This window comes from Chionomys nivalis, chromosome 22, assembly GCF_950005125.1.
Source record: "Chionomys nivalis chromosome 22, mChiNiv1.1, whole genome shotgun sequence".
Classification (NCBI taxonomy): domain Eukaryota; kingdom Metazoa; phylum Chordata; class Mammalia; order Rodentia; family Cricetidae; genus Chionomys; species Chionomys nivalis.
Window position 1 is genome coordinate 37367751 of NC_080107.1, and position 18106 is coordinate 37385856.

The window sequence follows — 18106 nt, forward strand, 5'->3', positions numbered from 1 at the left end:
AAACATTGCTCATTGATAACTCTCAACATCAGTGGTTAACACTTGCCCAGTAAAAGGATACAGATTAACAAAAATGATCCAGGTTTCAAAACAGGTCCCATTCTTCTGCAACATCTGAGAAACACACCTTAACATCAAGGGCAAAAGGATGGAAAAAGCTATTTCAAGCAAATAGAGATATGAACCAAACTGGTGTAGCCATTTTAATACCTGACAAAGAAACATCAAACGAAAACTACTCCATAGTGATAAGAAAGGACACTACATGCTCATCAAAGGAAATATTCACCAAGAGGATATTGCAAATCTTAGCATCTATGCAACAAACAAAAGGGTACCCAATCCATAAAAGAAACACTAGTACAGTGTAAATCACACATGAGCCCTCACACTGTGACAGTAGGTGAGTTTGATTCACTACTCTTAACAATAGAGAGGTCATCCAGATGAAAATAAACAAAAAAGAAAAAAGAAAAAGAAAGAAAGAAAATGCTGATGCTAACTGACACCATAAACCAAATAGACCCATCTTGCTCTTACAGCACTTATGTCAGCTGGCAGCTACTTGTGGTTACAAATCTGAAAAGGAATAGTCATGGGTACAATGCTCTAAGGACAACAATATTCAAATGCAAACCATTCTTTCATCTCTACAAAATATGCATTTATACAGTTTCCTTTTCTACAGGAGGGTTCTATTTTTCTATATCTCCACAAAACCCCAACTTTGATAAGGCACTCTTTTTCCCATTTCATAATACCATACTTCTTCCACCAGTACGAATGCCCATGTATGGCGAAGATGGATCTCCCCATTCCATATTTTACGTTGCATTTTCCCCATTGAATCATACTAGAATCTATCATTGATTCTATATGCTTGGTGTCCAGAGCACTTACTCTCAACAGTTAGCACTATGTGCATTCCTGAAGCCTTTTCCTTATTCTGTACATGCTTGCCTTACTCTACTTTCTAGAACTGTGAGACATAGTTAATGTTTCAAGTGGTGTATTCTCATATATACCTAACAGCCTCATTGAGTCAGAAAAATTCCCAATGTTAGCAGTTGTAGTTAGTAATTCCAAATAAGAAAATTGAGAAGCATTAGCTTCTACTTCTTAGGGGGAAACATTCAAGAAGGACTAGAATTTCCAGAAAAAAAAATAAAACTGTTGCATGTGTGACTGACAAAACTAAAAACAGTAAAAGAATCAACAATATAATAAGAGCAAAAATAGCTGGCAAGCTATGCTGCCCAGAGATCCACTGGTCTTTGACAAGTGAGAGACTATCTTCCACTGGCTTTGCCTTGCAGAGACCTGTTGGACAGATATTCATAAAATGAGCCAAGACTATACTGCATAGTTCCAGACCCTTCACAGCAACACATGAAACTTAATTCTAAAACCGACCATATCTTCAGACAAAAGACAAATCTTAACAGACACAAATAAACTGAAATAACTCCCTGTATCATATCAGACTACCACAGATTAAAACTAGACATCATCAACAATAGAAAAACTCATGGAAACTAAAGAATTTATTAGTAGTAAAAAAAAATGACTCAAACCAGAAATCAACAAAGAAATTAAAAGCATCTATAATTCTTAATGCTTCATAAATAAATCGAACATTAACAATAAGGTCATACCACTAAATAAGGGGACTCCATGGCTAAATGAATAAGGGAAAGTTATTTTAAGCAATACACTGATTCCTGCAATAAACTTTTCATCTGTGCTGGCTAATCTTGGCTGTCAACTTAATGACATCTGAAATCAACTAAAACTCAAACATTTGGTCACACTTGTGAGGGTTCTGCTCTTGATTGGATCATTTGAGGTGAAAGACCCACTATAAATCTAAGGCATATATTATGGTGGCATATGTAAAAAGATTCAGAGGAAGGAAGATTTTGCTTTCTTCCATCTTGCCTTCACTCTCCCTGGCAAGTTCATCTATACTGCTTTAGAAAGCTGACAGATTTTAGTATTTTGACCAAGATTACTAAGCAGTTGGGACAACCAGCCTTATATACTGAGCAGCTATTGAATTAATGCTCTTCTGTCAGGCCTTAATTAGACCCAACAGCCATTATTGAATTACCCACAACATAGCCTGTAAGTCAATCAAATATATCTACTTTTAATCTATAGAGATAGACCATTATCAGCTCTGTTCCAAGATATCTTATTGAATATTTTGTTGTATTAATGAAATTGTGCAATCGAGCTATTAGAGTTGTCTAAAATTAGCTTCACTCATCATCAAGAGAATTATAAATATCTAATTCATACATTGAGTGTTGCTTTTGAATTTTTAAAATGAATTAACAAATTTTATAACATCACATTGACTGTTCTGTCACTAGTACTAAATTTTATATTACCTGAACATTTGTAGGTGAGCTTAACATTTTATGGATAACTTAAGTAAATAGTTTGAAATGACTATCACAAATGTGATATTATGACTAGTATCTATAATACCTCAATATAAGTTTCATAATAGTAAGAATCAAAAAACTTTGAGAAGACTTGCTTTTCAGTTTATATTGTTTCAGAATCAGGTCCAGAACTAAACAGACAACACAGAGATGAAAGGGAGTGAATTTCTGTGATTAGGAGAACAGACAGACAGAAATTGAGTAGCCCAGAGGATAGAGAAATGGCATAGAAGTAAAGAATGCTTACTGCTTTATGAACAAATAGTCTTTTTCAGGGGTTACTAACAGGATTCTGGGTGAGAAGTTACAAAGATAGAAATGACTCAAAAACTGTTGTATCTGAGAAAAGCTCATCTTAAAAAGGATGGGCACACACAAAACCTGGAGCTCATTGCCTAATTTGTAGGCAATTCCATTAGTCTGTGAAAACTCTCCACAGAACTACTGCTCAGAATCTCCTTCTAAAACAGTTGTTTGCTTCTGTGGAACTAAAGAGGGGCCTTCAAGAATCTTGTATGTTTCAGATTGCCAGTGTTAATTCAAAATCACAGCTCTCATGGTAAAGGCATAGTTTATTCTGGAACCATTTTGAGTCATCATGGCGCAGGAGCACAGATTGAAGTTACCCCAAATTACATGATGATAATGTTTCATAAAACAAAAAAGAGTGTGAATCAAAGCAAAATTAAAATAAATTGGTAGTTACATCAGAGAGGAATTACTAATCATGGGAAGCTTCTCTACATGCCCAAGATGCTATTTGATGACATTTATCTTCTGGATTGGTGGAAACTAGCAGTCTGCTAAATTAATCCATGACAAAAAGCTTTGATCTATTGTCTAAAGATGCTTTTTCAGTCACAGAAGTGGACAAGAAATGTCTGTTGCAGAGGGCTAAAACTAGCTCAGAATAAAGCAATTAGCCTCTGGACCAGCAACATTCCTTTCTTCACAGTACTGAAATTCTGATCAGTCAATGAGTTTCTGCAGACACAGCTTCATTCCAGGAATTTTTGTTTTTAGCAGGTATGTAGATTTTGTTGACTCCCTTATTCTCATGAACATACTCCTCCTCCTCCTTTCTTTAGATTCAGAGAACAATATTCCAAAACAGTAGTACCCATAATTGCTCATTAGCAATTACCTACAACTTCAGTTCCAGGGTGATTAAAAGCATGTGACATTGCAGATCAGATGTCAAACCAATGAGAGGGGCATTGTCTGCCTAACTTTATAAGATTTAGGGTTACATTCTGTTCCCCAGCAATCAGATGTGATGCTCTCCTTCTATAAGCCAAGAAATAGATTCATTCAATAGTAAATTGCAGAATATTTACTCGAAGTGACCACATTGGAAAAAGTTCTTCTTCAGACATAACGGTAAGAGAAAGGTATCACTAAGAAGTACTGCCACAGTGTGATCCCACCCCCACCCTTGTTTCAGCTTCTGTCTTTCCTAGCAAGTTTTGTGATAAATTAAAAATATTGCTCCAAGAGATCTTCTCTAGCTCTTTAAACTTTTATTTTTTTTCTCAGAAGGAAATTCCTGAGTTAATTCTATTTTCTTCTGAGTCCTCCTTATTTAAATGATTTTACAGCTAAAGATAGAGATTCAGTGTTCTTTGTCTACCCTGACATCTGTTTTTTTTGTTTGTTTGTTTGTTTTTTTCCAGATAAGATTTTACTACTGCATGCTCTCAGTAGTTCCCATTTTTTGGGGGGAAGCCCACCAGAGATGACTACTTAGACACAATTTATAGCCTATTAAAAGTCTTTATTCCAGCTAGTAATGATTACACTTAGGTATTTAGGGACCAAATTTACTGCCTAGTTTTTAGAGTAAAGGGATTTTAAAGGCAGAAGCCACATCCAGATATCTCATCCAGTAGCTGCACAGAGAGGTTTTGAGCATGCATCAGTTTAAAAGAAGGTAAGTTACCCAGTTAGCTGGAGAGGGAGATTTTACCTAAGCATGTGGTTGAAGAGAAGCTAAATTAAGCAGTTCCCTGGAGGTAATTTTGCACAAGCAAACAGTTTAACTGAAGCTAAGTTAGCTGAGGCATCTTGACCTTGGGTTCCTCAAATAGAGTTGGGTAATTTTCCACAGGATTCTCCATCAAGAAGATCAAATTCAATTAAACCTATAGTGGCCTCAAAAAAAAAAAAAAAAACAAAACAAAAAAAACAAAAAAAAACACATGAAGGATTTTCTTTACTGTCTCCACTTATCACAAATTTACTCTGAAATGTTTATACGGTGGCACCTTTCTGCTACCATGAAGAGGTCATTTATCAGTATGTATAGATCCTGTGGAAGAAATTACTTTATTTGTTCCACCAAGGCAAGCCGTCATCCTCCTCCATTCTTAATACGTAGACTCTAAGGGAGAAGGCATAGTTTGAGTGGGTTGAGGGCCACTATACAGTAACTTGGCAGAGTGAGTAGATGTCTAATCTGACCTGGAGAATAATGGCTGTGCTTCCTCTTGAGCCTTAAGCAAGACTTCTTTCCTCTTGCTATTAGAAATTGTAATTGCTCCATTATCATTAGAATAGACATAGCTACCTCTGCAATATTCTGCTCAATTACTCCCAAAAGCAATAGGGAAAAGGAATTATGGTGTTCTCAGTGTTACGTATATTTCTTAAGACAAGCCTCTCCACCAATGCCAACAATTCCAATCAGAACAAATTAGACCGAATAAAAAATGCCCACATTTAGTAAACGCAGTACTCTTAGGTGCCCAGGAAAGCATGGTGAGGGGAAGAGAGAGACAAAGGGGGATACCATGCAAAACCCAAAAACCACATGTTTCCTTTCAGGCAACAGACCAAATAGCCTGTGGGAGTGGTCCTGACTCTCCCTTGGGAGGGGCCAGCACTTGGTGGGTTTTTCTGGAGGTGGAGTCCAGACTAAGGCGACTTCCAGGTAGAAGGGGATTCCAAAGATGGGTGCCCGGTGTTACATTCCAGATAAAGGGTAATGGGGAGCAGAGGTGATGCTTATGACCAACATTTTAGGCTCTTTGGATAAAAGGATATTAGCTCAAGTCTGGCTACTTCCTGCGGGCATGGGGCAACACGGGGAAGCGGAGAGCTGGACGTTGGTGGACTCATGCTCAGTGAGAGGTGTGGCTGGAATAGCATCTGGTTTACTGCATCCTGGAGTCTGCAGGCAGCTGCTTTTTGAGGGAGGTGAGAAGGCAGATGGCTAGGAGAAAAAAATATTGTTATTATTGACCCTATGAATGGGGCTAGCCATAGGAAATCATTAACTGCCACAAAGAATGGGACAGAGAAGTGCCCTGGTTATACAGGTGAGGCTCAGGCATATAATTGGGACACAACAGCAGATAAAACCAGATTTTAGTTGGTAGGTGTCCTTGATCCAGGAGAGTTGGTACCAATGTTAAAGTCCCAGGAGATGGTGCAGCTGTTGTCAATGTCTGGAGAATGCTTTGTAAGTTGGTCTTGGCCCAAACAGCAGCAGTGACCTGTAAAATATGCTTCAAAATGGGAGAGGATAAAACGTGCTTTGGAGATTATTGGCTTTTTTTTTTTTTTTTTTTTTTTACCAGAGCTCATTATTGATACAGAAGCAGAACTTTTCCAGGAACCTGTGGGTGTCTGTAAGAGAACTGAAACACATTTACATCTTGGTGTCATAGCAAAAGGCTATTGCTTGAGGTTAAAAGCTATGGACATTTTAAAAGACAACTAAAGGGAATTGGGAACTCGGGATTTTTAAGATACACCTGAAACCTGTTAGTCCTGAACTATGAAGCCTGTTAAAGAGGCAAATTTCTCTGTATTTTAGCAAGAAACTTAACAAATAAAGTAATGAGCTACCAGCACCTTACATTAGACAGATCTGGGAGGGATAAATGAGCAAAAAATGAGACATCTTTTTTAGCTATGCAAGCAAACCCAAATCTCTTCCCAGTCCCTAGAGAACACCAGCCTAGAAGCAGAGCTTGCTATTAGCTGCTGAGTACAAGAGGCCCAAATATTTTCCTATAAGAGGGAAGATTTAGTCTACCTGTCTCTGTAGGATGAGAAGATTGATTCCCCACGTGGTAGCCAGGAAGCTGATAAGGTGAAAGGTTACTTTTTGTTGAGTGGGTGGCTTTGCCAAACCCAAAGCAAGCCTCAAGAAGGTCTTCTGTAACCATGTGTCTTCTTAGAGAAGCTATAGGATGCTGCAAAAGCTGGCGTGTCTCCATCTTAGAAGCTCTTTTGTTAAATGTCATACCCTCAAATCTATAAAGATACTTAAGTATTGGGTACCAGTACCTGTTATTTAAACTGGGCATGTAAACTAAATTTAGATGTGTTTTTGTAAATCCAATTAGTTACAGTTTACCAATATTAATAACTGCAAGAAGATTAAAGGGAATATTTTAATAGGCAAAGAATAACAGCACAGGTGGATACTCTTACCCCAGATGGTGGTGGGATCAAAATGGTGATTACCCACATGTTTGTACTTTTCCAGAGCTGTTTTAGTCTGGAGTTATTTTAAAATAAGCACACAGGCACACAGAAACTGTTTGGCCAATAGCTTAAGAGTATTGCCAGCTAGCTCTTACACCAAGAATTACCCATTTTCTTTATTTTATATTTTACCATGAGGCTCATGGCCTACCAGCAAGTTTCTGGCTGGTAGCTCTCTTCTTTCTCCTCTGGTGGCTCCATGGCGTCTCCCGGACTCTGCCATCTTTCTCCCAGCATTCAGTTTAGTTTTCCCCACCTAGCTAAGTTCTGCCTTGCTATAGGCCAATGTAGTTTCTTTATTCATTAACCAATAACAGAAACATATAGACAAAAGGACCTCCCACTCCAATTTGTTATATTTTGTTGAAGATACATCTCTTTTCAGAAGGAAATTTCATATGTAATTATCTTTTTTAAATATTTAAGTGGTTTGGGTGTAAGGGTAACTGTGGCCTCTTAAAATATATTGGGAAATGTTTCTTCTGTTACTATTTTGTTAAGTAATTCAAGGAATATTGTCATTAACTCTTCTTTGAATGTCTGGTAGAATTCTGCAATAAAACCATGTGACCTTGGTCTTTTTCTAGTTGGAAGGCTTGTAATGACTGCTTTTTTAATTTACTAGGAATTATTAAAATTATTTTATTAATTTTATTAAAATTGCTTTTCTGATATTTGTGTAAGTTCAGTAAGTGGTATACAGCTAACCACTCTTGAAATTCTTTCTTAATTCTGTCTTGACCTATTTTTCATTCAGAAGAGATCTGTCCATTTTCCATAAGTTTGTAAGTTTTCTATTTCTTTTGTTATTGATATTCATCTTTAATCCATATTGGTATGGTAGGATGCAGAAAGATCTTTTAATTTTCTTGAATCTATTTAGAATTGCTTTCCATCCAAGAATATCAATGTTCAATTTTGGAGAATGGTCCATGAAGTGGTGAAAAGTTATACCTTTTAGTGTTTTGTTTAAATATCTTTTTTGGTCCATTTGCTTTATAACTTTAGTTATTTCATGAATCTCTTTCTTTAGTTTTTATCTTCATAATTTCTTTATTGGTGAAAGTGGAGTATTGAAGTCTACCACTATCAGTGTGTGACACTCAATATATGATTTTGTCTGTAGTAGTGTTTTACAAAGTTTTGTGCCCTTGTTTTGGGACATGGATGTTAATAACCAAAATGTCTTCTTAAAAACTATTTTCATTGCTGAGTATGTAGTGTCCTTCCTCATCTTTTCTGAATATGTTTGGTATAAAGTCTCTTTTATTAGATATTAAATTTGTTACATCAGTTTGCTTCATAGTTCCACTGTTCAGACTATCTTTGTTCATACTTTTCTCTTGAAATAATATTTATCCTTGATGTTGACATAATTTTTGTGGAGATAGGACAAGGTGCGATCCTATATTTAAATCTATTAGCTAGTCTGTTTTTATTGGGAAATTGGGACCACTGATATTGAGAGATATTCATGATAATTTCTATTATTTTGTTATTGATGGTGGCGGTAGTATGGTGTGTGTGTGCGCATGCATGCGCACACATGTGGGTGTGTATGTGTGCATCTGCGTAAGTGGGTGTGTCTGTGTCTGTGATTCTCTTTTTGGTTTTGCTGGGATAAGAATATTTATTTCCTGTGTTTTCATGGCTGTTGTTAATCTACATACTTTGAATTTGTCCTTCTAACACCTTTTGTAGTGTTGGTTTTGTAGATAGATATTGTTTAAATTTGACTTTATCATAGAATATATTATTTTCTCCATTAATAGTGAATGAAAGTTTTGTTGGAGATAGTAGTTTAGTTAAGATCTTAGCTGAGGACATCCTTGTGTATTGCTGGGAAGTTCCGTAATGCCAGGTTTCTTGCTAACCCTCTAATGGTTCCCTCAATCAACAAATCTCTTTTTTTGCTATCCCTCTCTGTCCTTTCTCCATCTCAGCCATTCTGTCCCCTCATGCTCTCTTCCCCTTGTACCTTCTCCACTCCTCCTACCCTTTCACTCACCCTTTCCCCATGCTCCCATTTTTTTTTCAGGAGTTCTTGTCTAGTACCCCTTCCCAGAAGGATCCATGTACATTTCTCTTAGGGTTCTCTTTGTTACCTAGTTTCTCTGGGGTTGTGGATTATAGGCGAATAATCCTTTAACTTGGGTCCAATACCCACTTATGAATGAATACATATAGAAGTTGTCTTTCTGAGTCTGAGTTACCTCATTCAGGGTGCTTTTTTTCTAGTTCCATCCACTTGCTTACAAATTTCAAGATGTCATTGCTTTTTACTGCTGAGTAGAACTCCATTGTGCAAATGTACCACATTTTATCTATTCATCCATTGACAGACATCTAGGTTGCTTCAAAGTTCTGGCTATTACAAACAACACTTCTATGAACATAGTTGAACAAATATCCCAGTGGTATAATTCTGGATCCTTTGGGAATATGCCCAAAAGTGGTACCACTGGGTCTTGATGTAAGTTGATTTTTCTGAGAAAGTGCCACACTGATTTCCAAAGTAGTTATACAAGTTTGCACTTCTACAAGCAATAGAGGAATGTTCCCCTTATTCCTCATATCCTGCATAAGTTATCACTGATGTTTTTAAATCTTAGCAATTCTGACTGATGTAAAAGAAACATTACTAAAGCTTAAATTGCATATCAAACCCCACACACAAATGTCAGAAGACTTCCACAGTCTCACCAATGGGCAGGTCTGCAGAAATAAACTTATCAGAGAAATTAGGGAACTAACAAATGTTATATCTCAAATGTGTTTAATATACATCTATAAAACATCTCACCCAAACACAAATGAATGTACCTTCTTCTCAACACCCCATGGAACCTTCTCTAAAATTGACCACATACTCAGTAACAAAGAAAATCTCAACAGATACAAAAATATTGGGATAGCACCCTGCATCTCCTATCAGATAATCATGGCTTAAAGTTAGGATTCAATAACAACACTAATTGCAGAAACACTAATTGCAAACTCATGAAAATTGAACAATATGCAATTGATTCATCTTTGTTTCAAGAAAAAATAAGGGAAGAAATGAAATACCTCCTAGATTTAATAAAAAAAAGGCATGACATACCTAGACTTATGGCACACCGTGAAAGCAGTGCTAAGAAGGAAAGTTCATAGCACAGAGAGAGTACTTAAAGCAAGTGGTGAAGTCCCACACTAACAATTTAACAGCACACCTGAAAGCTCTAGAGCCAAAAGAAGCAGACTTACCATGGAGGAGCAGATGACAGAAAATAATCAAATTGAAATGTAAAATCATTAAAATAAAAACAATAAAATAATACAAAGAATCAATGAAACAAAGAGCTGGTTCTTTGAGAAAATCAACAAGATAGAAAAACCCTTATCCAAAAAAAAAAAGAGAGAAAAAAAAGAAAAGAAAAAGAAAAAACCAAAAGACAGAAAGAGAAAATCCAAATTAAGAAAATTAGAAATGAATAGGAGGACATAACAACAGTCACTGTGGAAATTCAGAGAATGATTAGATGATATTAGATGATCATACTTCAGAAACCTGACTCCACAAAATTCAAAATTCTAAAAGAAATGGACAATTTTCTGGATAGGTGTCCCATACCAAAATTAAATCAAGACCAGATGAACAAGTAAAATAGACCTGTTTCTATTTATTGAATAGGTTAGGATAGATTGTCGATTTTCTTTTTAAGTCTGGTAGCATTCTTCTTTGATTACAACCACCATACGTTACCTTTTAGTCTGAAAGATTTTATTATTACATCAATTCTCTTATTTGTTACATGTCAATTTACATTACTGATCTTTTCATGATTTAACTATAGTATACATCTGGAACTTCATTGTTTTTAGATTTTCTAACCTAATATGAATACAGGATTTTAAAGTATTTTCTTACAAGATTTTGATTTTTTTTGGTGTCTTCTATAATATTACTTTCTTCATTTCTCATTCTGATATCTTGGAACATCACATTCTTTATTACTCAAGATTATTTAACTCATGGGGTCTAAAGTTTATTTATTTTTTCTCAAAGAAGAACTTGTTATATTCATTGATTCTTTATAGTCCTAGTTTTTGTTTCTCTTTCATTAATTCTTGTTCAGAGTTTATTAGTTTTTTTCATCCTCTTGATTTGGATTGTCCCTGTTATTATACTTCCAAAATTTTACATTATCATTAGGCTATTTGTAGCAGATATTTATGATTTTAATGTAGTCTATTAGAGCTATAAATTTTTCCCATATAACTGTTTTGAATTTGTCCACCAAATTTTGTTTTGTGTTTTCATTTTTGCTTAGTTCTAGGAATTGCTTTCTTTCTTTCTTTCTTTCTTTCTTTCTTTCTTTCTTTCTTTCTTTCTTTCTTTCTTTCTTTCTTTTTTGAGCCATTCATGTTTTATTTCTTGGTTGCTCAGTCTCAATGAATATGTTGAATTTCTGTGGATTCAATTGCTTTCAGATTTTATTTTATTATCCTCAGATAAAATTTAAAAAGAGTTATTTCGGAATTCATTACATTTTCTTTTATGCACTGCTCTGAAGCCTGTATTAGAGACACTTCAATGGGCTGCTGAGTAGAATGTACATACCTTCGTGCTTCTGCTGTATATCCTGCAGATATTTGTTAGGTCCATTTGATATATGCTATCAATTCTGATGATTTACTGTTTTTTTTTAACTGATGGCTTAATGAGTGAGGAAGAAAAGTATTGAAATTATCTGATATATGCAATTATCTTTTGTATTAGATAGTTTTCTGTAGAGGTAATAAAGCACAAATGAGAAAATCAACTGGTGAGAAAGGGGTTTGTGTCAACCTATACTTTATATTCTATCTTGAAGTGAAGTATCCTAGTACCAAAGGGTTTATTTGGTTTATGCTTTCACTAACAGAAGTTAGCAAATTGGACCATGTAGGGGAGTTGCTTACTGACTTCTTCACTATGACTTGTTTAGCTTGATTTCTAATGTAAGTCCTGAGCAAGGAGGGATGGTTCCACCTGAAATGGGCTGGTCCTTCCCCAGTCGATCACAAATTAAGAAAATGCCTTACTGGCTTGTCTACTGACTTATCTTATGAAGACATTTTCTTAATTGAGGTTCCTCCTTCTCAAATGACTTTATCAGGTGCCAAGTTGACATAAGACTATCCAGTACAACTGAACCCTTGTTAACTTGACAAACAAAACCATCATCATTAAAGCACAACCTGTTCTTTCTCATTCATCCCCAAAATCTCACATTAAAAAAAAAAAACATAAACAATTTTAAATGTTTACAATGTACCGTAGTCTTTACAAATTTAGACATTTTAAAAGTTAAGACTCTTTTAAAATACTCAATGTCTTTAGAACTCCAAAAGTCTCTTTTAGAAGTTCAAAGCCTTTCAGTTGTGGGGTCCTGAAAAACCAAAATTAAGTTCAATACCTTTCTTCATGAAGGAAGAACCAAGTCACAGTCATGATCTGATCTATGTAGCAAGGATAATAACAACCTAGAGAAAGATATTGGAGTTCAACTCCAAAACCAGAGAAACAAAGGCCCTAGACAAGTCTTACTCTACCAAGGCTGGGTGACTGCAGACTAAGCAGACCAAGCAGACTAAGGGATCTCTTCATTGTGCTAAGTCTCTTCTCTGCATAGAGCCCTTCTGTACCAGATCTTCAACTACTGCTGAAGCTGCACCTGCACCAATGATCTATCCTGTCCTCTCACAGTGTCAACTTCAGCTATTCTTCAGGATTCTTTTATACCTTCAAAACCAGTAAAAGGATGACTCTTACACAAAAAGCCTGGTAGAATCTTTGCTTTCATTTCAGATTTCAAATGTCAAGCCTTCCTTGTATGCACTGTGTTCTACCATTTTTCTTCCAAGCTCCTACAGAACAGCTCACTGAGCTCTGAATATGCAATGGCTTTTCTTGTCCAAAACTCCAAAGACCTTCCTCAGTCCTCCCAGAAACAAAATCGTGAGGTCTGTCACAGCAACACCCCACTATTGTGGTACCAATTTTATATTAGTATAGATTACTATGGCGGTAATACAACACCATGAGAAGTTGGGGAGGAAAATAATTATTTGGCTGAAGGAACTTAGAACTGAAACTCAAATTATTTAGGAACTTGGAGGCAGAAACTAATGTAGAGGCCAGTTAGAAGAATACTCATTGACTTGTTCAATATAGCCTGTTCAGTCTACATTTTATAGAACCATGACCACCAATCAAGAGATGGGACCTTTAACAATATGCTAGAATCTGCCCCATTCATCAAATAATTAAGAAGATGCCGTACAGGCCTGGCTATTGCTTGGTGATCTTATTTTCTTATTTGAGGTTCCCTCCTCTCAGATGACTTCAGCTTCTGTCAAACTGATAAAAAAAAAAAAAAAGTACCAATCACAGGAAGTCAGGACAAGAACTGGAGGCAAAAACTTGAAGACAGAGACTAAACCAGAGGCCGTGAAGAAACACTGCTTGGACTGCTTCTTCAGGATTGGAGTGCATTTAGTGTAAAGAAAATAGATGAAACTTTGGGGTACATATTTTTGTCTCCAAAGTGAGAAGAGTGGTATGAAAGTAACTGACAAAAAAATTAGAGTTTCATTTTTTCTTAAAGATGAAAATATGTAAGCAAGTTGATAGAAATGAATGACAAATAAGAAAACTGATGATCTGAAAGGAAAAATGTTTTCATAGTAGTGAGCTAGAGTTGATTATTATGTTCTGCATGAGTGAAGAGAATAGCATTAGATGAAATGTGGTAATAGAGTAACAAATAAAATACTGAATTTCTATGTTCAGAAAAGATAATACATACATATAAAATATTATGTCTGGTACAGTGTTTGTATCTAAATAAAGACTAAGCCGCAAAATGATCAATAAACACAAGCAGTTGTTTAAGTTCATATATTTAAACATAGAAATTTCAAAATTGATGATCATGTTTTCAATCCATCATATTGCTAGAAATAAAAGGACCTTTGAATCTGGGGAGACCAATTGCATTTTCTGTGATTTTAAGTGTAACTAATAGAAGAGCTCATGTGTCAGTTTCTAATGAACTTGGGGATGGATATGCCATAGAACTCAGTAATTCCTCTTTCAGAGACATATTCACACTGGAAAAGTAAGACATCTTTAAACATGCATTTTACTGTAGAACCATAAGAAATGTCATGATAAACCTATACTCCTACCAGTGGCAGAAGTAACTAACCTGTGATCAAGACTAACAATTTGACAGCTATTAAAAGGAGGTTTCTTTTAAAGTAAAACAAAACTGCATCTTCCCTTTCCTCTCCTGTAAATGAGAAATATAAACACTTAGGACAATTAAGTGTTTAGGTTTCTGGAAATAATCAAACATACAGTGTGTATATAATAATTGTAAGCTATTATTAATATTGTTTTAGGTAAAATAGTAGACCATATAGTGCATTAAATAAACAAAGTGGATCTGTGTTTGTCAAATTAGAAGAATTTAAAGAAATTACACTTCTATTTTTAAAGGCAGTATGTAATATGATAACATTATTATAACCCACAAAGTGTTCACAACTGGGTAATACTGAAGTTGGGGAAATATTAGTTGATGATTAAAAAACAGAGGACTTAATGTTGGAAAGGTAGAAAATGGAGATGGATCTGGTAGGATCTAGGGTAGGGGTTAATTTGATTAAAATATCATTATATAAAGATGGCAAAAAACTAATAAAAATGATTTCTAAAGACAAGTTGATCTTATTTTGTTTAGAATTTCTATGAAGACATGAATAATTTCTTAAGGCAAAGATAATTTCTGTGAAAATGGCATATCTTTATGAAGAGTAATCGTAGCCCTTCCACTCAAAATATTTTGCACTCTAATATGGAAATGTTTTTATATTTTTTCATGAATCCCAAGAAAGAAATTTGTTCTATGCTGTGATGGTCCCTAGGTTGGCATAGTATGAGCTAACTTGAGAGGAAATTCCAGATGCTTAGACAATCACAGGATAGCAAACTGCATGATTGGAAAGGAAAACAAGGTCGATATTCTATTTTGGCTTTTTCCTTTACTTTTTTTCTCTTTACTAAGTAGCTCATGACTTCTCAATAAACTTCCAAAACATTGCCCTTTTCACTTTGTCTGAATAAAAAAAGAAAGTATTTTAATACCTCTTATAGGTCAAATAGTCCTACAAAGATTCTAGAAAGCTCTGGAATAATAATAATGAACAGAAAAGAACTTTGAGGAGAGAACATCCATAGGAGTCTCCAGAGGTCAAGAAAGGACCACAGCTGTCTGACATGCTTTTTCTTTAAAATACTTCTTATTTCCCAATAAGAAAATTTATATTCATTATTCATATCAACTTTGTTAATATTACGCCTTTATGTAACTTCAAGGCATTTCTTTCGTGAGTTCATGAGCTTAACTCTGAATACCCATGCTAGTTAAGACATTAATACAAAAATGAAAGCTTTTAAATCACATTTTAGATAATAAATTCCACTATAGTGAGAGTTCTGACTATAACTTAATGGGAATACAGAAGAGATCGCTAACCAAGAGTTAAATACCACCTACCTTTCATCTTGTTTTGTGAAGTATTTAAGTATGTTTGCTCTAAATTGTTACAAACTTTTCTTGTAAAACACTGCTAATAGAATAGTCTCTATTAATTATTTTTCTTGTACTCTTCCTCACACTAAAATAGCCATTTCATTCGTTTTACCTACATCGTATCTACATACCGGAGGTAGCATCTATGTAGCTTTCAATATCACGTTCATTAGAAAATTTAGTGAAAATTCTACATTTCATAAGGATAGTACAAACTTTCAGAGTGTAAAACATAAGGAAATATGCCTGTGAGTTGACAGAAATAGGGGGTACCCATGGAGCAGCAAGTGATATATTTAACATTTTTTTGTTTTGTTGTCCTGGACAAGATCTCACACATTCCAGGGAAATATTTTACTGTGAGGTTCTCTTAATCATGACAAATGCCACTGTTCTATGTTGTATCGCTTAGACAGGATAGAAAATGTGTCTTTATTGAAAACTGTTCCTTACAAATCAAGTATGGTTTCTGCATTACAGTAAATGCTATTTTATTACAGATTTTAAATGTGTGCCAATGCTCAACCCACAGGAATAAATGCTTCTTGCCCTATAATCACATTGTTAATTAACAGACACCTTATTCTTTATTACTGTTCTCATGTTCTCCTTTTCTTTCATGTTGGCCACATTAGTAGCTTTCTAGTTTAATTTTTTGCTTAATAGCTCTAGGTCTTCTAATGTAGCCTCTACACATGTGTCTCAATTTTTTAATTCTCTTTATGATCTCTTTGTTTGGGGCTTACATATTTTGTTCAACATTTGAATTCCTGATTTGACACCCCAGTCTTAATTTGTAAAGTGAGAAACCATTATTCTTTTAGGCTTAGCTCTCACCAAAATTCATGGTCTAAAATTCTATAGAAGAGCAAAATAAAGACAAGGGAACAAACTCATCCCACTAATTCTAAACAATGTTATGAAGACTTTTATTTATTTTTTCTTAGAATTATTGCTCTGTTACTGAAAACAGTCAGGTAAGATTTCTTTACTACAAACACAAATTTTAGTTTCAATCATGCAATATATGGAAAGTAGGAAGGACTAAGAAATCAAAACTCATGGTGTTGTGACACAAGAACATCCATGAGACCTTGAGAAAATTAAACAAGGATTCATCATACAGACTGAAACACATTTAGATAATTAAGTGAAAAGTTGATCTCTACAGAGATAATTATAATTCATTGTCATATCAGTACAACAATATTTAGGAGGTACTGTTTTTATGCAAACTAATAAATACAGTATCACAATTTTTTGAAAAATGGTAACTCATTCATTTTTAAATTTTGGTGTGTTATTTTTTTATCCTCTATCCTTTTATTTCTTAGAGAAGAATTTTTAATGTAATGATATATATCATTCTATTGTGGATAACATGTGCTACAAATACATTATCAATAATTTGTTTGGTTATGAGAATTAAAATAATATGTTTTAATATAAATAATACAAATATTTTATTTAATTTTCTCTTAGAACTTTTATAGTTCTGTTATTTTTATATTGACAGTATTTGATATGTCTTAAGATTTTACAGTCAAAGACAGAAGTTGGAAAATTATAGTCATGAGGCATATACTATTCAGAGCAAGCCAAACTCAGCCAGACTAATTGGGTTATCTATTATACACAGATTTTTTCATACAGCATTGGCAGAGTTGTACAGAATGAGAGCCCTGCAAAACTAAAAGTATCCACGTTACCTCGCCCTTTATAGAAAACAATTTTCTGATTCCTGCCATGCATTATTCATAAAAGTTAAACATTCTTGAATGTCACCTGTGACTCACTGGTTGGAAAGTTACCTTTATTATTTACTAAATCTTGAAAAACCTTTAGAACAAATAGTAGAAACAGGTCAAGACAGAAGCAGAACATTCATCAGAACACCAAACCAATCCCTGGAATTCAGTTACATGAGTAATTCTGAAGTTTTTCCTTCCAGGAAGGGTTGTGCTCTAAACTCTAAGAGGAAGGTATAAAATTCACGTGTTATTTATTTATTTCTCTCTGCCAAGCAGATTTCTAACGGTAGAACCTAAGGTATAGCAGCTCCCTTTGCTCAGTTATATAACAGTAGTTGTGGGACAAGTGCATTTGCAGGTTGAATACACAGATGGATCTTAATATAAGCTACTGAATTTAATATATGTCATTGGTTGCTCAACTTCAAGTTGAGGGAGAAGATTAAATCACCCTGACATTCTTACCTAACTGAACAACAAGAACAAAAAAAAACTCTCTTAAATGTCAAATAATTTCTCCTCTTGAAGTTCACTCCCAATATTAAATAGCAGATGTCTCAACTTGGAACCCATCAATCTGATTGGATAGCAGAAACTTTGCTAGTGCAACACACATTTTAATAGGCACTTCAGGAAAATGGTAGAAACTCATATATATACAAGATCTTTCATAAACAAATAGTGGGAACAATATTTGTTTCTATTTCAGTTTACAAGTGATTTGCTTGCCTGGAGCACCTTTGATCAATAAATATGCTTAGAACCATAGTTAAACAGGTTCATCCTA